Below are 24,261 nucleotides of genomic sequence, written 5' to 3' on the forward strand. Positions count from 1 at the left end.
AAATTCTCGTGTCATAATGTTAGTTACCTTACTCCTCCGAAACGGCTTCACTGATTTTTACCAAATTTTATATGCATATTCAGTAGGTCTGAGAATCGGCTACTATCTATTTTTATCCCCCTAAATGTTAAGAGTCCACCCCAAAATTTTTTTTTGGACGTAATTTTTTGTTTTTATATTTTTATGATACAGCATACAACCCTAAATTTTCAACCCTCTACGATCAACCCCTATTTTGTATTGCGATTTTATATTATTCTGTTCCATTAACAAATCCGCTATAGGGTTGCAAGATGCCAATGGATCAATAATTGTAGTACGATAAATTTGATAGGTCTGAAAATCGGTTGCATCTACTTTTTATACCCCAAAAATGCTTTTTATTACTTTATATTGCAATACAACGTTTGCTGGATCAGCTAGTATTATATAGATTATATAAATTATATAATAAATTTAATTTTACTTTAAATTCCCATACATAATTACAACAGTTAACACATTATTATCAATGCTATCATCATATTCAAAATCTGTAAAGCAAATCTTTTTGGCGACACAAATTTTTGATGGACGTGAGACAAACTACCAGAGCAACATAAAGCTAATGGTAATCTTTAAGACTTAACCATTCTATATAAGGATTTAAAAACAATTTGACTGTAGGTATTTCAAAATCAACTTAATCAACTTTACTTTTATATTATTAAATAAAGATACCTAAAATGTACCTATTATGTACATATTCAAGAGTTGTAACTAAGAATAAAATAATTTTATTGATAAATAACCTTCATTTACATTATCATATAATATACATAAAATTTAAGTTATTACTTAAGCTTTTCTCAAGATAAATAATTTCAATATTAAATAGTTCAACTTAGATTAGCTTATTCTGTCGGGCGTCCCGGGACGCACATGTATTTATTTTCCTCTACCATATAAACGTTTTGTCAAATTATTCATCGCATTGGAGATGCCAAGTCAAAAGTTAACGAGCAATTCCAGTGACAACTTTCGTTAACCAGACTAAGGCTAAGATCTAAAGAGCGTACTTAGAAATTTTCTTACACTTCATTATCATCATCATGATCATCAGCCGAAAGACGTCCACTGCTGGACTCATCCAACGTATTTCGGCGATCTTGACCATATCATCGGTCCATCTTGTGGGCGGCCTACCAACACTGTATCTTCCGTCTTACTTAAGTAAAATATAGTGTAAGCTTAGCATAATCTTTTATTTCGTTATTATAGTCAGCTTCGTTTTTATGACAGCTGAAGTTATATTGAGCTTATATTATGAAGCTAAGATAGCTTATACAAAAGTCAAGTTTGCATTTAGCTAAGTTTTAAGTAAGTAAAGTCTAAGTTCGCTCTATAGATCACAGCCTAAAACTGTTTAAAACCAGGAATCGGAAGCAGGCTTGAAACGTCAATCGTCACAGACCATCCCTTATAAAGGTTAAACAAAAACAAGACTTCACTTGACACACACATAATGATTAACTGTAATTATTACCTGCAGACAATTATCGCCTTTAACTCAGAACTATAAAAACTGCAATCACTTGTGATAAATCATAACTGTACGCACTTAGACCGATTAAAATGATTGATGAAAAATCGATACATGTACACTTTCACTCGATTCTGATTCGATTTTTATAGGACGATTTAAGCTGCGATTGAGTCGAGCAATCGCCAGCGTCAAACTGGCTGCGCAAAAGCCTTCCCCCACTTATCACGATGAACTTGTTTTCATTTCGCTGTCTCAAAGCAAAACCATCTCTAATGTGAAAGCAATAAAAGTTAAATTTAAAGGAAATAGTGAATCGATTGATTGTTGATCTTATAATTTAACGAAATTTTATGTTCATGTGTCATAATTATCCTGGCCTTTATGGCATTACTCGGTATTGATCAGTGACTGTGCTTACGTGACTACCTGAGGCTTACATTTTTATATTTTTACGTTAGAAAATACATCTTCATGCTCGTTTTTTAAAGAAAGGACAAGAATTAATAAGCGTACGAGTTACATCATGTATTGATCACCAGCTAGGATATATTATATCAGCTAGAATAATATAAAAAATACTTAATAAAAAAAATCGTCAACATGCCGCAAAATAGTTGGAATTAGGTAAATAATTGTCAGCTTGATGTGTTTACAAGCGCTACCAACGTCATGAACTGTCATAAGACAATAGACAATTTTGACATTATTTGACATTTTAAGATCACGATACATGATTGATTAGATTAGACATCCCAATTAATTATAACACTTATTTAACGACTTACTTTGTTAGTACTGTTTTATATAATTATAACTATAATTTTAGAAATAACTATAATCGCATATTGATCTTTGGTTAACTTGATTCGTGTAAGTTAGTCGGCACAACAGTAGTGCCAACTAACAGATGGTAGCATAATTACTGTGACGGTCGTGCCCTATATAAGCCAGAGTGCTCAGTCAGTAGATACTCCATAGAGAGTGCCGCTTCCGCCTCTCTCTCTCCAAGAGAAGTTCGCCTTCGATGAAGGATTAGAGGGCACCTGCCCAAAGCCAACCTCAGGTGGTGCTTTGTGGGTAGGCACCTAGGTTTTACGTGAGTCCCACATAACCAACCAGCCAACCATACCAACGCAGACTTAGGCGGCGTTGGTATGCATGAGCATTCCCCCCCGTCGTTATCCTGGAGGGTAGCCCTTTCCCTTTGTTCGGCGCAAAAAAAAAGGGGAGATCATTACTCATTGTTAATTGTAAGAAGAAACGCTGCCCAAATTGTATTAAGTAATAAGTGGAAAGTGTAAAATACAGATATTTCAGTTTTAAGTGCGTTTAAATTACCAACCCCTTCTACATGTTATATACTTGTATATGATAATATATAGATAATAATATATTTTCAGCTGTGGAGTAATAGGTTTTACGACAGAGCCAACTTTTTATAAAACATTTAAATTTATTTATAGACTAGCGGACCCGACAGACGTTGTTCTGTTAAAAAAAAAACTCTCGCTGATGGAATTTCGTAAAATCCGTTCTTAGCTGACCTCTACTCGACCAAAGGAATATTCCTACCAAATTTCAAGTCTCTTCGCCCTTATGGTTCCAGAGATATCGTGATAAGTGACTATATACGTGGAAATCTCAAATAGATCAGATTCAGACCACAAACTTTCAAGAATTGGCCTTGGGATTTGTTAATGGTCATGGCGAATGCAAGACGGATCGGAAATTAAAGATTTGCGGGCTAACTCGACATGCAAAATGTTCATGAAGTAGTTGCTGCAGATCATGAAGAATTGCTATTATTATTGCTGCATTGATCTTTTCATGTCGTTGTTCCTTCATGGTGTCCATGAAATATAATTGTTAAAATTTATGGTGTGCATCTTCGAGAGATTGCAATGATCCAATTCAATGGTGAATCTGTCCTTGTATCTACAAAATCAAAAGCAAAGTCCGTATTACTGATTTGTAAACACTTATTTTTAGAATAAGCATACATAATACTTAGGAATAAGTATAGTAGGTATTTTTTTTATATGAGAGGGGGCAAACGGGCAAGAGGCTCACGGGATGGGGAGAGGTGAGGCAACGCCCATGGACATCCGCAACAACAGGTGTGTCAAGAAATGCGTTGCCGGCCTTTAAGGTGGGAGTATGCTTTTTTCTTGAAGGTCCCTAAGTCGTATCTGTTCGGGAAGATCGCTGCCGGTAGTTGATTCCACAAAGTGGCTGTGCGAGGCAAGAAATTTCGAACAAAACGCGCGGTTGTGGAATGCCAGACGTCTACGTGATGCGGATGGTACTTTGCACGTAATGTCCGATGGTGGAATTCGGCCGCTGGAATCAACCCGAACAGCTCCTCTGAGCACTCCCCGTGATAAATGCGGTAGAAGATGCAGAGAGAACCCACATCTCTACGCAATGCTAGAGAATCAAGCCGATCGGAGATGACTTGATTGTCGATGATTCGAGCCGCTCTTCGTTGTATGCGGTCAAATGGAAGAAGCTGGTACTGGGGAGCACCCGCCCAGAGGTGAGAACAGTACTCCGTGTGAGGCCGAATTTGCGCCTTATAAAGTATGTTATTATTCTACTGTAATGTGCGTAAGAATATAAATAAATTAATACCCTAAATGCCGGATTAAATCGTCGTTCTTAGATAATGTCTGCCCCGAATGAGGACATTTGGAAACAAACATTGTATTTTTGAGTGCTTGCTAGAAAATGTCGTGATTCGGTAGTTTCTCACTAAGGCACCACGATCCTGGCGTTTCTCCGAAAAACTTGCAAACAACGTCCATTGACCCAATGTGAACGCTAGTATGCAAGCGGTAGTCAGTACTGCAATCGTATCGAAACGCTGCTCGATTCAAATCAGTACTTCATAAATTTCTTCTTTTGCATCGAAAATTATCTAGTTGTTGATCTCTGAGGTTTACTGGCTGCCTCGCTTTGCTCTTGTGATTCAGAAACACAACGTCGAGCCCATACTAACGCGGTGCCTGATCTGCAATTTCTTGTTCTTCGTCAGTCCAATTCGCAATGTTTCGAATCCTAGTTGCATTGCGTCTATGTCGGGAAAGATGGCACAATAAGCTAATAGAAACTCGAAACAAACACCCACCCAATGACATCTTATGTATAGAATGTTATATTACGTCATTGCACCCACCAGTCAACTTGAATCACATGACGTGCACTGTCAGTTGTATTTTATTACTCATGTAGCGTGAAACTAACAAAAAACTTCATTGAATTCTTTCTATCCTCGAGATGTCATTGTCAATTGTCATGAAAATGTCAATCCATACAAAATGTATGAGAAAATAAATGTTTTTATAATAATATTTTTTTGTGATTTTTTCGATATTTTATTACTTATTATCCTATTCCGGACTAAGAGAAAACCAAAAAATCAAACAATAGAAAAAATGGTCTAGCCGTTCTTGAGTTATAAATGGTGTAACTAACACGACTTTGTTTTATATATACCTATAGATAATGCCTGAACAGTGGCTGGGACTTTATTAAAAAAGTGTGTACATTTACGCTTAAACCACTCTTGCACTCCAGTATTCCTAGCCAAACTAAGAATTAGAGACCATTCTCTATGTGACTGTGGACTTGATGAGGGAAATGTAGACAATTTGTTCTTTAATTGCCCTTTAATGAAGTCTTCCTTATACAATTTTATACCTCCTGAAATTGGCGAGTTGTGGTGCCCCTTCCACAGAAGCCACAAGAAAGAATAGAATAGAATATATACCAAATCACCAGATTTAAAAATCGAAAAAAAGTTTGCCACAATATCTTAAATAAACAAATCTCACTAATTATTTGTAACTAACTTCAACAATTTAATTTAAACCGTCGCAGCCTTAAGTTAATGTCTATTTAAAAGGCATTGCAAGGCGTACTTATAGTAAGTCTTCCGAGACATTCTATTTTAATTAAGAAAATTTTATAGCTTGAAGTGTCTCATAGTCACCTGCGCACTAAATAAATAGAATTCTAAAATGTAGCATTCCTATAGATAGTTTTATATAAAAGTGGAGGACAAACGAACGTTCAATCACCTATTGCTAAGTGATCACAACCGCACATTCTCTTGCAAAGCAGAGGAATCACAGGAGCGTTACCAAGCACTAAGCAAGCGCTTACTTTTAAAGACGTTGTATCGTCCTGGAAAATGAAAGAGGCTCATTCTTAAAATATATTGAAGGAATTTCGGTGGAAGAGGTAAGTAAGGTGATTCGGAGGTAGAAATCACGTCAAACTGTTCTTCGGAATACTTGTCGTAACATGAATTGACGTTTTTACGCACCGCCAAACCATTGGTAACCCTAACATTTTTTCGTTGATTATACTATATGACCACTTCAAAAAGAACATCATCAAAATAGCTTCATAATCGATGGAGAAATCAATTAACCCTTATAATATACAGATGAATTCAGGGCCTTTTTGGAAGTTATTTTAACTTTTTTTATGGAAAAGGACGACTAAAGAGCATACGGGTCACCTGGTGTTGCTAGCCTTTAAGCAAGTAGTATGTGCTTTTTTTGAAGATACGCATGTGGTACTGTCCCGGAAAGACCGCACAAAGAAGTTAATTCCACAGCTTTGTTGTACGTGGAAGAAAGTTCCATGAAATTTGTACTGTGGAGGAACGCCACACATGCAGATGGTGGGGATGATGATATCTTATAGATATCTGAAGGTAGAATTTGGCGGTAGGAACCAGGTGGAACACCTCTTCGGAACACTGCCCGTGATAAATGCGGGATTAAATGGGAGAGAAGCACGTGGTTACGTTAAAAAAGGTAATAAACACTTCATTTATGATTTACTACTTGCTATGACCTAATTTAAATATTAAACGCCTGCTTGAAGAGTCCAGCAACACTTTGAGGAAAATTTGCACTTAAAGTGTCAACAGATCATAATTTCAACATTTACGTACTAAGTAATTTTATACTCTGTTGTCAAAATTCGTATCAAGCAATGTACAAGCCAATGACATTCTATTATGTATAGAACGTCATTGGTACCAGCAAAATTTTCATACGAAGCGAGAACTTTTTCGGAAGTTAGTTAAAATAGGTGAGGTACCCAAGAAGTATAATATCTAATATATAAAATACTCATGTTGCGGTGTTTCTTACCAAACGCCTCCGAAACGGCTGAACCGATTTATATTAAATTTTACACTCCTTTTTGCAATCCTTTTTTTATGGAATATGAGGACAAACGAGCGTACGGGTCACCTGGTGTTAAGTGATCTCCGCCGCTCACATTCTCTTGCAACACCAGAGGCATCACAGGAGCGTTGCTGGCCTTTAAGGAAGGTGTACGCGCTTTTTTTGAAGGTACCCATGTCGTATCGTCCCGGAAACACCATACAAGGAAGCTCATTCCACAACGTTATAGTACGCGGAAGAAAGCTCCTTGAAAACCGCACTGTGGAGGACCGCCACACATCCAGATGGTGGGGATGATATCCCAATTTGTGGCGTGTCGTGCGAAGTTGGAATTCGGCGGCAGGAATCAGGTTAAACAGCTCTTCGGAACACTCCCCGTGATAAACGATGAGAAGACACACAATGAAGCGACGTCTCTACGCACCGCCAAGTGATCCGTTCACAGAGCACCCGTGGGATGAGATGAGTGAGGGAGAGTGGGTTCCCGACAATTCGAGCTGCTCTACGTGGTCGAATGGATCCAGATGATACCGGGGTGCGCCAGACTAGAGATGATAGCAATACTCCATGAGTGGCCGGACCTGCGCTTTGTACAGCGCTAGAATATGGGGCCGGCTTGAAGTATTGCCGTGCTCTATTAATGACGCGCAGCTTCTTCGAAGTGAATTTGGCTTTGTTCCAGCAATATCCGTCGACAACGACCTGTATGCTGCGCCCAGTGAGGAAGCTGGAGGTCCACTTGCACAAGCTCTCGGGAAGCCCAAATGATGGAAGTAGAAAACATATAGAATACAAATAAACTGAAATTTTCGGAGTTAATCATAAATGATTACCACAAATGTTACCCAAAAACTATATATGTGTTACTTAAAATAACATATTAATATGTAATAATACTATCCAGGCGTCTGACCGATTTGACCCTAGATCTATTATGTACCTCTATCAAAGAATAAGTTTGGCTATACAAAGAGGTAACGTTGCCAGCTTCACGGGCACCTTACCTGCCGACAGCGTTCTTAATGATATTTAGAATTTGTAATTTATTAATTTTATTAGATTATTTATTTACTCTTTGAAAAAGATAATAATCTTATTTATTATTTCATTATATACAATATTTCAAATTATTTACATATGACTTAATAATTAATAACGCTATTTATATAAATAATAATAAAATAAAACTTAAATAATCTAATAAAATTAATTAATTATAAATAGAAAATATCATTTAGATCGCTATCGGCAGGTAAGGTGCCCATGAAGCTGGCAACGTTATATCTTTGTAAAGCCAAACTTATTCTTTGATAGAGGTACGTATCAGATCTTGGGTCACCTGTTAAATCGGTTAGACGCCTGGATAGCTCTTTTACGAGTTTTTGTGCCGATGAACCCCAAGGACCCATCATCTCCACCCCAAAGGGAACAAATATGTATCCATCACCAAGTGATGCATATTTCCTCCGCATAAGGTTATTGGCAGATTCCGCCGCTGCACCCCCCGCTCTAGATGAATGTTCAATATGAGAGGGGGCTAGCGTGTCCACACAAGTCGCATCCCACACCAGTGGCTTTCCACGACTCCAAGGAATCAACGTCATGCCATCAGGCATCTTACCATCATCACGTGAAATTCCATTCGGCTCTAGGATAGCCGGCACGTTGACGGTAGTAAAGGCCCGACGCAAGACGTCGTTTAAGGCGGCATGGCGTGAGAGACGGCCCGCACTGCGGCGGCAAGGACTTTTCACTTGGACAGGCAACTTTCCAAATATTTTTAGCAGTTTCCGCATACACCAGTGGCAGGGACCTTAATGACGGGGAGATAATTTTATCATATAAAGTGCTGACATTGTGAACAGAAGATAAGAATGCTGGTAAGGACATACTAGGTATTTTTCTGATGCCAATTCTACCAAAACGAATGGGCAGAGAAGTTGGGCACCAAGAAATATCAGACATCGAACAATTTAATATTTTTGATAGTAGATTTCGTAGAGAATCGTCCAAACTTGACAAAAGTATCTCATGATTCCAAAGAGGGCAACATCGGAGAACATAGGTTAGCTTGGGGACAAAAAGACAAAACCGAATTATATGATAGGCCATGTGGGAATGTATGCATAGTAAGCGGTCTGAATATTGTTCAAATTTTGAATTTTGTTCATTTATATATGCTGAGAAAGACTCTTCCAAAATTGGTGCACCTAAAAGGTGAAAAGATTGTTTTTCTATAATCTTCAAATTTGGGGCAATAATATTGAAATGTTTAATTATCGCATCTCTTCTATCAAAAGGTACCAAATCTGAGATAAAAAGTTTACACTTTGAAAAATTTTGCTCTAAACCAATTTCATAAAACTTTTTTATCAAAAAATTGAGATCTTTTAGAACTGTATTTGTTTCACCTCCTAAAGTTCCGTCATCTAAGTACCACATATTTAATTTAGAGTTTAGTAAATTAATTATTGGGTGTATAGCGAGACTGAATATTGCCGGTCCGAGTGGATCACCCTGTTGACAACCAGTAGAACCAGTATAAAATAATTTTGACTCCGAACCATAACATTGCCAAAGACAGCTAAATGTTTCTGGAATCGAATTTTGAATTTCTGTTAAAATGCTTGATCTTCTTACAGAATTGAAGGCATTTTTTACATCCACTTTAAAGACCACCTCAGCTCCATCATTTTTCAAAAAGGAACGGAGCGCGTGTACTGCAGCTTCGCAGCCGCTTTTCGAACCAAATTCTAACTGCAGTGGCTGAAACTTTTCAGCAAGTTTAGTCATAATAGATTTACAACAAACTTTGGAAGCTATTCGTCTAAAGGTGCAACCAACAGCAATCGGCCTCTTTCTTTTTAAAAGCACATAGGTTGGCACCATACATAATGGAAGTAAAATTTTGGGGTACCTTGCCTGCCAGCATGACATTTATTAAAGCGGTGATATTTGACAGGAGGGTTCGGCTGATGTCGCCAGTGGAACCGAAGACGAGATCTTTAATATGTTAATATGTAAGGCCATCCAGGCCTCCAGCCGAACCATTCTTGAAAGACATCACCGCTGTCTTAACGTCTTTAATTGTGACCTGCAAAGGTAACTGAGGTGAAGCCGGCTGGAAGAGAGGAGGTGCTGCTGACAAATGATGTTTCTCTTTTAGGGCGTTCAGGGTTTCTTGCGAATCAGCCGCAATGACGTCGTTTGAGAATAATAATTGTGCTGCACCTTTCAGATCCCCATCACTCACTTTACTCTCGACTTTCTGGGATAAAGAGCTTTTGATGTTGGTGGTTGTATATAAGTTTTCTTATTAAAAGTATTTGGGGAAGTAAAATTTATGTTCTGTGGGGCCGTGGTTGTACAATTATATTTAGGTGTGGATGTTAATGATTTATGTTTGGAATTGGCATGTAGAATCTGAAAATGAAAGTATAGCAGCTGCTCCCAAGCACATTCTGAGTTTTCATTGATGGCTTTTTTAATTTTAATTGATAAATTCTGTGCTACAACTATCTTCGCACCACGAGGAATACGCTTAACTATTGGAGTATTTAATTTTTATTGTGAAATATTTTGCCAAAATGGTTGTTGTTGCGATTGAGACAGAGAAAGTGTTTGAGAAATTAAATGACTAGGTGAAGTTAAGCTATATAGGGGGACTTGACTGGTCGCATTGGGAGACACAAACCCCATTGACCTTTATAATGACGAGCTGGAGAACAATGTGGGCATACTAACAGAGTTGTATTATTTTCATCAGTCGTTCGAATAACATGGGACGGGCCTGCTGCAACATAATATTCTTGCAACGTAAGAAAATAAACAAAATACTTACACACAAAATAACTAACAGAATCAAAAATATATATGTACACATAAAATACTTTTTAGTAATGTCACTTTAACAGACAGGCGTCAGGGCCAGCGGACACAGATCGCCGTCGCACCATCACCCGCGACTGGGCGCCATGGAGACGTTGGTAGCTCGGGTGGCTGTGTCGCTAGAAATTATATTTTCAAGACTTTGAACCACACAATAATAGATAATAACACTTGTCCATAAAATCGATACTAATATTTTTGATTGTCAAAATGCAATCCACTAACTCAAGACCGAGACTAAAGCACTTGTATATTTTTTTGTTTCTATTATCAATCAGGTCTTCTATTGCTGTGTCAAATTATTGGCACAGAATTTAGATAAATTTTACCATTTTATAGTAATAAATATAATTTTACAAAAATAAACGAATATGAGCCTTGACGTATCCTTGACATTAATCATTAGATTATTTAAGTTTTATTTTATTTATTTTTTTATAAATAGTGTTATTAATTATTAAGTCATATGTAAATAATTTCAAATAAATACTGAAATACCAATTTTAAAGTATTTTCCTGTGTATCTATTTGTTATGACTTGAAACGGCTGGACTTTGATGCCGGGATTTTCACTGGCACGCTATTATTACAAATTAATAAAATCAGTTTTAATAGCAGTGAAACGCATAAAATTATAACTGAATTATTATTATTATTGTCACACTGTGAGGTCGGGAAAAATAAATAATTGTTTAGACTTTCAAGAGCGACATCTCAAGTCAATTTCCTAATATGCAAATATTGGGGTTGAGCAGGTTATCAACTGTAAAGTAGATCCTGTGGATGGACCCACAACCTGAGAGTTGAACAAAGCATACAAGATTTTTATCAACGACACGTGTCTCGAACGGTTGGCTCAGTTGGTAAGAGCGGTAGCACGGATCGCGAGTGGTCGCGGGTTTAATTCCAGCATCGTTCATAAAATTTTGTTTTCATATTTTATGTGTATAATTTTAATGCCAGAAGTGAGAGTTACCACTTTGAAATAAAACAAATTGTTTAAAATAAATAATGTTCAATTTCCGTTTTAAAGCTTGGTACCACACGTTCCTTCAAAACTATATGCCTCCGATTTAAATAATCTCATCAGATTGGTGACCTTGAAGACGGTACGGAGACTCCGACGCGTTCAAATTTCAATAATAGATCTATGCTCTGCGTTATTCCATAGTTTATGCACTTATAAAAAATTTAATGCTCCCATCAATTAATCGGATTATTAATCCAACACGTTTTCACCACGGTTATACAAAAGGTAATTCAAACTTTTATTCTCAACTATTCTGAATAAGGGAAAAGAAGTTATGAAACCTAGCACCCACTTGAAATATAGCGGACAGTGCTACCATGGACTAGGAGTGGAGCACTTTGCACCGCTATGTCAATAGTGAAGGAGCCTGTCATTTGTGTGTGGAGAGGCAACTGGAAATAATTGGAAATAATTGGAAATAACCACTTTTAGTTACACATCATACGCTTAGTAGTCGAACACTTACAGTGGAGTGGTCTTGTTTTTGATCGGCTGGTCCGTTCAGTAGGGCTTTTGTGGGATCTTCTTCTATTCATTGTACTGCATATGTAATAACTGACTTACTCTTCTTTTACTTCTTCTTCGATATGATTTTCATCTTTCGTTCCTACTTCGCTTTCGCTGCGTTCTTCTCAGATCTGAGGCATACTATTATTTGATCATTTATACATCTAGACAGACTATTTTTATATGTAGGTATATGTTTGAATAAAAGACGCATTAAATGGTTATCAAATTCAAATACTTTTATTCAAAATAGGATTTAAAATTACTTATTGAACGACAAAAACTACCACCCATTCAAAAGAAGCAAGAAGCTTTTTTTTTAATATAAAATATGGATTACAATGTGATATCGTACGATAAACATTTATAATTAAAGAGCCTGAGGGTGTTCGCTTTATTCCCAGTCCATGGTGTCATTAAGAAAATCGTTTATGCTATAGTATAGTACCTTTCCCACACAAACGTTTTTTAACAATTCTTTTAAAATTCGTAACACATTTGTTTGTACATTTTCTGGGATCATATTGTAGAAGCATAAACATCGCCCAAAAAAAGACTTACTAACTCTACCCAACCGAGTAGTAGGCATAACAAGTTTATGTTTGTTTCTCAAATATCAAATCCGATCCAATGATAGTCACTTTAACAAATCCCACCCAGTCAAAGAAAGAGCCACACAGAGAGATCAGACATAATTAATAAATTATAAAATAAATAAGTAGATATGCGATGACAGCTATTTCGATAAACGGATTAAAAATAACAGTATGCTGTCATTATTGTTGTCACACTTCCTCGTAGTAATTGATATTTTATGAAAAAAGAGGACAAACGAGCATACGTATCACCTGGTAGAAAGTGATCACCGCCGCCCACATTCTCTTGCAACACCAGAGGAACAACAAGAGCGTTGCCGGCCTTTAAGGAAGGTGTACGCGCTTTTTTTGAAAGACCCCATGTCGTATCGTCCCGGAAACACCGCTCAAGGTTCATTCTACAGGTTAGAAGTTCCTTAAAAAACACACTACAGAGGACCGCCACACATTCAGATTGTGGGGATTGATATCCTAATTTGTGGCTTGTAGTGCGAAGGTGGAATTCAGTGGCAGAAATGAGGTGAAACAGCCCTTCGGAACACTTCCCGTGACACAGTAGAAATATGATACAGTAAGGGAACTACCTACAAACGTACGAAACTTTACAATCACACAAACATGCGCATCGACGAGGCCTGTAAGAGGTTTTCGCGATGTTCCAGTAGAGCGTGCCTGCCGACCGTCCATTTCGACTTCGATTTCGCACGGGCCGTGGATTTCGATTTGCCGCATAAAAAATCTGGAGGCACGGTAATATTCACAATATACTGTCAATGCTGATTTAACTGACGCACGAACCAGATCAACCATTAGGGCTGTGATCTAACACCGATCAGTACTACAGAGCTTGGTATAAAAATATCCATGCCCTGCAGTATCACATAGGCTACTGCAACAGCGCAGGCACTGGGATCATCAGAAGGGAAACAGACCTTGCCCCAAGGGTAGGATGCAAAAAAGGAACTCATCCTTTCCCAATCTGCTGACTTGTAGTGCCAAATGCGTCGGTTCGCTGGTGGTCTGCGACGTAAGCGTCGGATAGGCACTAAACTCCTGACCAGGCAATGGTCGGACGTTCCGAGAGGGGCGTCGACAGAAGCCTGGTAACTTTTGGGATGTGTAGCCAGCAGAAAAAGACCATACGCCTATGCAAAATTATACACAGATCGCCCTGCGTAGTGTGTATACGTGACCCAAGCCATTCGTCATTGTGCCCTTTGAAATCACCCAAGTCTACGATTTCAGCGTAGGAGATCTGTGCAAGCACGTCGACAATTACCGTTTGAATGCAGCCAATGACATGATTCATTTCTGCGTTACCACTATGGGACCTGTAGACACACGCAAGGATGCGAACGTGGTCCTCAAAATATACACACAGTCAGAGAATAGACAGGTTCCTACCCTCAAAATTGCCGAAACGGCGACAGCAGATATCGTACCCCGGAATGTGGTAAGGAATTATGCTTAGGATTGATCCTGGGGCATTAAACATAAGTATCGCTAGGTCGAGATACGTCACGTCTTCGTAAAGAAACGCAAAGCCGGCTGCGCCGACTAAAGGTCGTAGTGGTTTCGTTAAAATTGGAGTGGATTCCCCTGATGTTGCAAGTGTTAATTAAGCGTGGAGCGGGTTGCCATAGTGTTGCTGCCTCGTTTGTCCTAGGACAAACGCCATCTAGGCGACTCCTGTGCCCTCCCCAGAATACGACAGGTGGCCCGAGCGAGAATGCTCGGGGAGGGATTCTCCGACTCTTATAGAGATAGATTTTAATTCATGCAATCATAATATTATTATTTTGTATTGTAACTACATTATAGTTACAAGAATTATTTTATGTGGATAAATATGTTAAGGCTAATTAATTATATGTATAGTTTGTGGTCAGTGATCTTTCTTCCTATCATCCTTAAAAGGTAACAATTTAGAAAAGCTATAAACCAATTCAATTTTGGTCTACTAATTAACTCCTGATTGAAGAATACAGCAAAATTTTATGAGGATATTTTGCGCTTAAATTATTAACTGATCATACTTGTTACGTAATTAATATACTCTACTATGAAAATTCGTGAAGTATGAAATTATATTAAACGCTTCGATGGAAAACCTTTTCATTATAGAACTCGTTGCTTCAGTAACATGGAGAGAAAAATATTGGAATGAAATACCGCTGTCAGTTATGTTTGTTCGGTAGGGTACGAAACAGAAAGCTGTTGAAGTAGAAGAAATAAAGATAAGTTGCATACCGTTGATTTTACTATGTTATTCGTAAAATAATAATTACGAGCATTGAAGGCCTTCCGTAGACTTTCTTTCGAATTGTGACGTAAACTTATGTGTTATGCTCAAGTAATTTTGTAAATTTCAAGTTTTGTTTTTAGAATTTGTTATGTTTTTAAAGTGATAACGCTCACTTCTAGGATTAATACACAAATAAAATTTGACAATAAAATGGGTGAGGTCGTGGGTACGAGTCCCGTTTCGTTCATTTTTTTTTGTTTTTATGTTGTTGCTGGTTTTATGATTACGTAGATCCTATATGACATATGGTATGTCTGTACTTTTGGGACTGAGTAAGTTATCTTAATACCCATAAATCCAGGGTCTTGATGTTTGTTTCCAGTAAACTGACGAACGGACTTAAATGGGTATTACTTAATGGAGTACAGTTTGGTCCAACTTGAGGGATGGGATAGTTTTTATTTCGATTTGGGTCTCATAGTTATTTTTATTTCCAATATTTATTTTGTATGGACATATTTTCTATAAGCGAATTTATTGACCCACGGTTTGACAGTTCTGCTGAGAAACAATGTCATTGGGAGCATATTTTACGAAATAATTCTTGATGTTATGGAAATATTATTGACAATTTCGTATTTTTTTTATTATGTACAGAACAACGTCTGTCGGGTTAGCTAGTAATAAAATAATATAATATTCTGTAATTTACAATTGAAAAATCACTTTATTTTTTTATGGAAGAGGGGGACAAACAAGCATTCATAAGTGATAATACAAAAGCGAGTAATTCGTAATTCGGTATTCCTCATAGATTCGGATGAGCCATGCACACCCACTTTTTAAAATTTTACTCTACACAAAGGGAAATTTTAACTATGGCGTCTTACAGAAAACTGGGAGGATGTCGGCTAGACTATGGGTACCACAACGGCGCCTATTTCTGTCGTGAAGCAGTAATGTGTAAGCATTATTGTGTTTCGGTCTGAACGATGCCGTTGCTAGTGAAATGACTAGGAAAATGAGCCTGAATATCTTATGTCTCAAGCTGACGAGCGCAGTTGTAGTGCCTCTAAGAATTTTTGGATTTCTCAAGAATCCTAAGCTGAATGTCCTGATCGTCTCGTCTCTTACTGTCGATGTATAAAAATAATACCTTGAACATTTATTGCATTTTGCGCTAAGAATAATTTAAGGTTCTTTTTTATCATTTAAATAACACTTTACTCTGAAACAGAATTTAAAGAAGCAGTGAAGTTGTTGAGAGATCCCTCCAATATTTTGTCAGGAAACTTATAATAGAGTCGAATCCCATTGCCTTTAAATGATCTATCGATTTTATTTAGTCTTGCATTAACGGTTTGTCGTTGTTTCTGATAAAATATTTTTTTTATCCAAATGTTTTCATATCTTTATATATATATATTTCTTGTGTGCGTGTGTATGTCACTGAACTCCTCCTAGACGCCTAGATTTTGATGAAATTTTTTGTGTGAGTTCAAGTGGATTCGAGGATGCTTTAGATTCACAATTGAACAACGTCCTAAATGGCTGAACCGATTTTGATGAAGTTTTTGGTTGTACCAGTGAATTTGAGATTGGTGTGTGTCTTCAGGTGGACTCGAGAATGGTTTAGATTCACTATTGGACTACCTCCTAAGCGGCTGGACTGATTTTGATGATTTTTTGTGTGTTCCAGTGAATTTGAGATTGATTTAGATTCTCAATTCCGTCCATATAATTTAACTCTCTTGCTTATGTGTATGTTAGTGAACTCCTCCAAACGGCTGGACCGATTTTCAAATTTAAGACGTGTGTACAGGACGTCTGTCGGTTCCACTAGTTTTTTTATATAAAAATTGGTATAATTATGACCGTTAAAATAAATAAAGATTCAGTAATTAAAATTATTTAAATATTTATAATGACGATTTCAAAGCGCTGAGTGAAAGCCTATTGATATAAAATTTATCATCTCATTATGCCTCAGAAGATGTTGACTTGCCGAACTCTGGCACGAGATGGAGAGACTCTCGTTCCAGAGTTAGTCTACATAATATGCTGTATACCATACTATATCCTAGTTAAGTTGTACGTGACAAATAGTTTAGTTGAAACCACACAGAGATACCCAATTTTGTGGTGTATTGTGGGTAGATTTTTTTTATGAAAATAAGGCGAGACGAGCAGGACGTTCAGCTGATGGTAATTGATACGCCCTACCTATTACAATGCAGTGATCCGCTCAGGATCCTTGAATAAACTCAAAAAAATCTGAGCGACACTACAATTGCGCTCGCCACCTTGAGACATAAGATGTTAAGTCTTTTTTTCCCAGTAATTTCACTAGCTACGGCGCACTTCAGACCGAAATACAGTAATGTTTACAAATTACTGCTTCACGGCAGAAATATACGCCGTTGTGGTACCCATAATCTAGCCGGCTTCCTGTGCAAAGAAGCCGGTAAAATGGATGTAATTCAGCGCAGGAATCAGGTGAAACAGTGTTCAAATCTGCAGAAGACACACAATTAATCGACGTCTCTTTCGATGTCGTTAACAGAGTCTGGATTTCCACTAGCGTGGCTTACCGACACAAAGTAGGAACCACCATCTATGTATACCTGCCAAACTAGTTGTATTCAGGCATTCGGGATATGCTCTGATGCCCCGTGACAAGCCGAGGACACAGTGATATGGAGGAAGGTAGGAGGAGGAGGTATTAATATGTAAGCGAGAGCCAAAATTAATTATTCCACAAAGTGTTTGTGCGAGGCAAGCACTTTCTTGTGAAACGGCAGACGTAATCAGGGTGCGATGAATTTCATATGGCCTGGATTATGACTCATGTTTCTCTCACCTTCTCCTCCAAACTCCCGTATCATCATCATCATCATTTCAGCCGGAAGACGTCCACTGCTGGACAAAAACCTCCCCCAAATATCGCCATGACGATCGGTCCTGCGCTGCCCTCATCCAACCCACTCCGGCAGTCTAGACCAGATCGTCGGCCCATTTTGTTACAATTACCAATACTACTAACTTAAAAAAAACTTAAACTCCCACACAACGTTACTTTAATTTATTTAATACAACGGCCAAGCCTTCATGTTTTGGAACAAAAACCCAAATCACCTCACCCTGTTACAAAATATTAAAATGAAAACCCTCGTACTAATTAAGTCAATTAAGCCGGTTTTGTTTATTCAATTACAAGTTATATAAGTATAGATCGCCCACATCAGTATTGTAACCAAGTTAATTAAAAGTGAATCTTTGGATTATTACGTCTCTTGTCACTTCCCTTTTAATTTAACATCAAATAAGATTAGAATAAACCAAGGAAATTAGGCGTACGAAATGACAATACAACACATAACTTTATGAGATATATATTCTAATTCTAACAATCGTATTTACTGAGATATTTGCCATTTCCTTTTCTTCTTTTTGTGATATTTTATTTTTGGCCCCCTTCCTAATCGTCCTAATGAAATTCTTAGAAGTTTTACCCTCTTGCCATTGTTTTATAATCCTGAATATGAGATACTTTGTTAGAGGATAAGAACAGTTTTCATTATGAAATTGAACCCTCGCAAATTAGGGATAAGTAGGAAGTTAACTCACGCAATGAGGGTTCTGTATTGATGATACAAAAAGAAAAATGTCTTGTAAATAAAACTTGACATCCTATAGAAAAATTTGTAAAAGAGAACAATTTTTTTTAAAGAATTTTTCAAATGGCTTTGGTAGCGCAATAGGTTGAACCGTTGACTCTCACCACGGAGTTCGCTATTTGAAACTCTTACCTCGCCACTTACCCAATGTGTTTTCGGTTTTTGAATTCATATTATAATTTTATTCGACTCTTTTTAAGGTCGGCATCGCTCTTGTGATTCAAGATACAAGAGAGTATAAGGTCCTTAAACTTACCATCGAATGACCCCTATACTGCCTGATCCTCCTTTTTCGTAAAAAAAGAAAAATAATCTACGTTATACGTGGGTACTACTGAAAATGCTTAGAAATGGCCAGTTAGAAACATTGCTAATGAAAACTTTTATGAATTTAAATTTAGAACTCTTTGGTAACCTAATGTAGTATGTTGCATTCATTTGTCATTTGTTTTTGTGAATTGGCGACAAATCTAAAACTCTTGTTACACGTGAAAATGAACCTAACGCGAGAAAATTTTCGGTCAATGATTTATTATGACTTTCGTTGTGGGCTTACTCAACAACAAAGCTCTGATAGGCTGCGATTAGCATTTCTTAATGAAGCCCCATCTCGTGCCACTATTTACAATTCGTTTAACGAGTTTAAGCGTGGACGTAGCAATCTCAATGATGATCCGCGTGAGGGACGTCCTTTAACAGCGACTACTGAAGATAACATCAGTGCTGTGCGACGCATGATAGAGGAAGATAAGAGCAGACCTATCAGCAGATACGGGCAAGCCTAGGCATTGGTATGAGTCAAGTTTGAAAAATATTACACGAAAATTTTAGCGTCAGGAAGCTTGTACCAGATGGATTCCCCATACTTTAACCGACGACCAGAAACACCTTCACATAGACTGGTGTCGCCAAATGTTAGATAAGTCCAACGGAGGTGACTCTAATGCTGTATTTGACATCGTCACAGGTAATGAAAGCTGGATATATTGCTACGAACCCGAGACCAAAAGACAATCAGCTCAGTGGGAAGAAGTCAAGGAAAAAAGATGTTTGCCTCATTCTTTGGTCGGAAAGGGCATTTCGCTAGTTGTGCTAGAAGATCGAAGGACAGTTACTGCAGACTGGTATGTCAATCGCTGTTTGCCTGTTGTCTTGGAAAAAATTCGACAGCAGCGCCCTCGAAGCAGGATCCTCCTTCACCACGACAATGCATCAGCGCATTCCGCAAAACGGACTGTTGAATATTTGAATATGGCAGGTGTCGAGATAATAAGTCATCCGCCATACAGTCCTGACTAGGCACCCTGCGAATTTTATTTGTTCCCAAGAACTAAAGATAAAATTCGAGGTATTCACTTAACGAGCCCTAAAGATGCGGTGATAGCATACGAAAAAGTCATAGAACAGATACCTAAGGAAGAATGGGCCCACTGCTTTTCTCAGTGGTTCCATCGAATGCGACGATGTGGAGAGAGGAACGGAGATTACTTGGAAAAACAATAAAAGTATTGGCAACTTTCTACATTAAGCCGTTTTTCATTTTCAAAACATTTTCAGTGTTACCTAGGTATAGTATTATATAAAATTGATAGAAAAATAATGTATAATATTATTTTGAAAAGAGAACTTCTCTAAACGCGCTGACTATATTGGACATTCCCTCGATTCAAGATCACTCCTCTAACTGCTACAGCTTGTATCGGTGTACGCGACGCTGATATATCGAGAGACGGCCAAATTGGCCGCTTAAAAGCTTGGTGTACTCAGTGAGGTGAGACAGCACTTTACTTCAAGCCACCGCCTGCAACAACAACAATATAGCGCAAAAAATTGAGTGTCGCATTCTGTACTCACTGCACTGTTCTCACATTTGTGTAAGACTCAATAAAGTATGTACTTATATTAATGTTCGTGGCTGTATAAATAACAGATAGAAGCAGAGTAAAAAAATACTATTAACGAATTTCTAATAATGCCTTATACTACAGAGGATTCCGGATGTCAAATATAAGCTACAGGTACTCTGAGTAATGAATTTCGATGTTATTTTTACTCAAATTGAGAAGCACTACTGAAACCCCGATGAATACATTTATTGAAGCGTCGGAAGTTCAAAGAAAGCTTTTCCAAAAGACAATTTTCGGTACGGAATGATAGATATTGTAATATACTAACATAATAATTTAATGTATGTTCCTTTACTAAAACTCTTTATTGATACACATTAAATTTGAAAAAAAAAATATGAACTATGCGAGACTCGAAGCCACAACCTGAGTATTGAACAAGATTTATCAAACATACAAGACATAGAAGATTTATAAAAGATACGTCAATCGTACGCTTGGCTCAGTGGACAAAGCGCTTGCATGGAATGCGAGAGGTCGCGGGTTCGAGTCCCGCATCATTCATAAGTTTTCAAATTTAATTTGTTAATTGATCCCAGAAGTAAAGGTTTTTCACTTTAAAAAATATCGAATTATCTTTATTAATACTAGTAACAATCATTGCGCTTCAAAACATTAGCTTTTTTGAAATGGTTCCCTGATACTATTTGATATGGTTGAAATATAGAACATTACAATTAAAATGATTCCATATCTAACGATGAAAAAATATATAATTTTGGTTAAATCATCGTCATTATCATCAGCCGGAAGACGTCCACTGCTGGACAAAGTCCTCCCCCAAAGATCTCCACGACAATCAGTCCTGCGTTGCCCTCATCCAATATATTCCGGTGATGTTGACCAGTTTTATCTGTGGTGTAATATCAATATTTTATTAGATAGAACCCGTTATAGTGTTTCAATATCCAAGGTTAGAAATACGAACAGCTGCAGTAGGTATATTATGTTTATCTCACAAACGGGAACCAAGCATAATTTAGAGCATCTATTTGTGCTTATTAACTACCAGCAAAGCTACCAGGTAACTTTGACAAGATTCGAAATTCTATCCTCAATTCCCAAGTTAGGAAATTTAAAGCTAATATTACTCAATGTTGAATTCATTAAGTAAATCAATTATGTGGTAGCACCGACTGCTCTGCCAATTATTTTACAAAATCGGGAAGTGCCCTTTGGCACTAGAACTATCATATACAGCAATATCGAACGTGCCGTACGGCACACTACGCCCTGACCAAGTTCTGACTCTCTTTTTGTTTTAACATAGTTTATTTTGCATGGTCTTATAGCTTGTTTCAATAGCTCATATCATCCTTATTATAAGCAATCTTAATATTAATACAAGTAAAATAATACGCATTGACAGGCCGCTGATTACGGAAGGTTAAGGCCCGGTATCCACCAGTTAAGGCCCGGTATCCACCAAAGCGGAGAGGAGAGGAGATTTATTTTGATAACCAATCAGATTTCGTTATTTCCATATTTCCCCTCCGCTTAGCTTCGGCGGAAATGGTTCAAGCGAAGAGGAGAGGAGATGTCTCATTTTTCTATAAAATTTGTCCGTCCCGTCTCGTCTGGCGATCAAGCGGCGTGGCAGTGAGCTCCTTTCCTCGCTGCCTTTTCCCCGCGCCTCGCACACCTGAAAAATTTGTTATGAGTACAGCACACCTCCTTTCCACTTTGGTGGTCGTAATTGGAACTATAATGTAAAATAGTAATCTCATTAATCAGTGAGATGTGTATGAAGTATTGCGGTCTGCCCACTGAACACGCCAGTTCAACTTGTTACATTTCATTACGCGGTTCCACACGTATCAGTTCAAGTGTGAATAGCTCTGAAGTAGTTTTATCGGGAATTTCCAATGCTTTTCTTTATATTTAGGTCAGAATTTGGTATAACTGCATTTAATTGCTTTGTAAGATTCTCAAAAAGGGCGAAATTTTATCTGCTTGAGTCTAAATATAAGTTTGCTTTCTGTAGATGTGGGATAATGATTCAATATTTTTTCTTCTTGAATTACGTTAGTAGTAAGTATAATAGTGTATAATTGTTATCGGTATTTTTCTATGAGAATAAGGGACGAGACGAGCAGAACGTTCAGCTGATGGTAATTGATTGATACGCTCTGCCAAATACAATGCAGTGCTGCTCAGGATTCCTGAAAAACCCAAACATTCTGAGCGGCATTACAATTGCTTTCGTCACCTTGAGACATAAAATGTTAAGTCTTATTTGCCTAGTAATTTCACTAGCTACGGCACCCTTTAGACCTAAACACAGTAATACTTTTACATTACTGCTTCACGGCAGAAATAGGCACCGTTGTGGTACTGATATCATAAGTAGCCTCCCACCGGTGAAGTATATGTAGAAAATAATAACATTTTTTTTTCTTTAAATAGTACGATAGCCAACCATTTACACTAATTATATAACACACCATCATCCTCACATAGAAAGCCAATAAAGCCATTGCCTCCCTCCATCTACTCTAAAACAAATCTCAATTGAGATTAGTAAACTGGAAAAGAAGCACTCGGAAGGAACAAAGAAAATAAAAAAAATCATGAATCCGATTACGAAAGTAGTTGACAGATAAATTACCATCAGCTTTAGCGTATCGATGATGCCTCAATTAAGAAAAGAAGTAAAACTATTAAGATAGTGTTGTGAAACCAGTGTATTTATCGTGAACAGTAAAAATAACATGTACTAAGTGTAGAGATTACAATAATTCAGCGTCTTCCCTTTAATCCTTTGCGATCCGATCCCTCTAACCTTCAAATCGGTTGACTACAGAGCTATTTTGGCGCGATAATTTTATTTTATTGTAATGTCTTGGAAATAGAATACGAAAAATAAAATTCTGCGCACTTCACTATCACGTCGGCGGCCGATAAAGTCTTAGGTTCCCACACCCTTTTTCCGTATGGCAACAACCCATTGTCTTTCTTCTAATTTGTACAGAATTTAACGGACTTTTATTCTAAGTTCAAAGTAAAAAAGCAATTCCTAATAACAAAATAAGGCGAGAAATCGAATGAGGTCGTGTGGATTTCGTCGTTGTTCCATATTTAACGGTGGTGTTATATATTATACTAGCTGACCCGGCAAACGTTGTCTTGCCATATAAAGTATAATTCACGCAATAGTTTTATAAGTAATAAAATATTGCCTATATATATATTGTACATCATTTTGTTCTATTATCAATAGTTTTTGCAGCGCACGCAAAAATAGGTTTTCGATTTTACACCTTGTGTTACAAAATAGCAATTTTATTACGGATCCCTAATTTTGAAAAAAAAAAACATAGCCTATAGCCTTCCTCGATAAATGGACTACCCAACACTGAAAGAATCATTCAAATCGGACCAGTAGTACCAGAGATTAGCGCGTTCAAACAAACAAACAAACACTGCAGCTTTATAATATTATAGTATAGATATTACGTTCCTCGAATTGTTACATATTAAACTGCAGTACGCTAAGAGTTAATAGAGACTACTTATAAGAAAAGTGTTGACTACTTTCTTAAAATGAAATAAAATCATAATCAGTTTATTCATGTAGGTCACAGAAATTACAGTTATGAATAGCAAAAGTTTTATTTTCTTTTTATATTCACCGGCTTGAGCTTTAATGAGAAGAAGTGGCAAGAAACTCATTGCGACTCTT

The 24,261-nt window shown here is 37.3% G+C and overlaps 1 protein-coding gene across 2 annotated transcripts in view; it reads right to left on the bottom strand.

Moving 5' to 3' along the window:
* Window positions 1-1,726, bottom strand: part of LOC126967122 (tyrosine kinase receptor Cad96Ca) — a 91,763-nt gene extending 90,037 nt beyond the window's left edge. For both annotated transcript variants that reach the window (XM_050811542.1, XM_050811538.1), the window contains exon 1: window positions 1,526-1,726. The gene's annotated coding sequence lies outside the window, so the exon portion shown is untranslated. The remainder of the gene's footprint in view (window positions 1-1,525) is intronic.
* Between the last annotated feature and the right edge of the window lie 22,535 nt (window positions 1,727-24,261).

The sequence above is a fragment of the Leptidea sinapis genome, chromosome 12 (genome assembly GCF_905404315.1).
Source record: "Leptidea sinapis chromosome 12, ilLepSina1.1, whole genome shotgun sequence".
NCBI classification, from domain to species: domain Eukaryota; kingdom Metazoa; phylum Arthropoda; class Insecta; order Lepidoptera; family Pieridae; genus Leptidea; species Leptidea sinapis.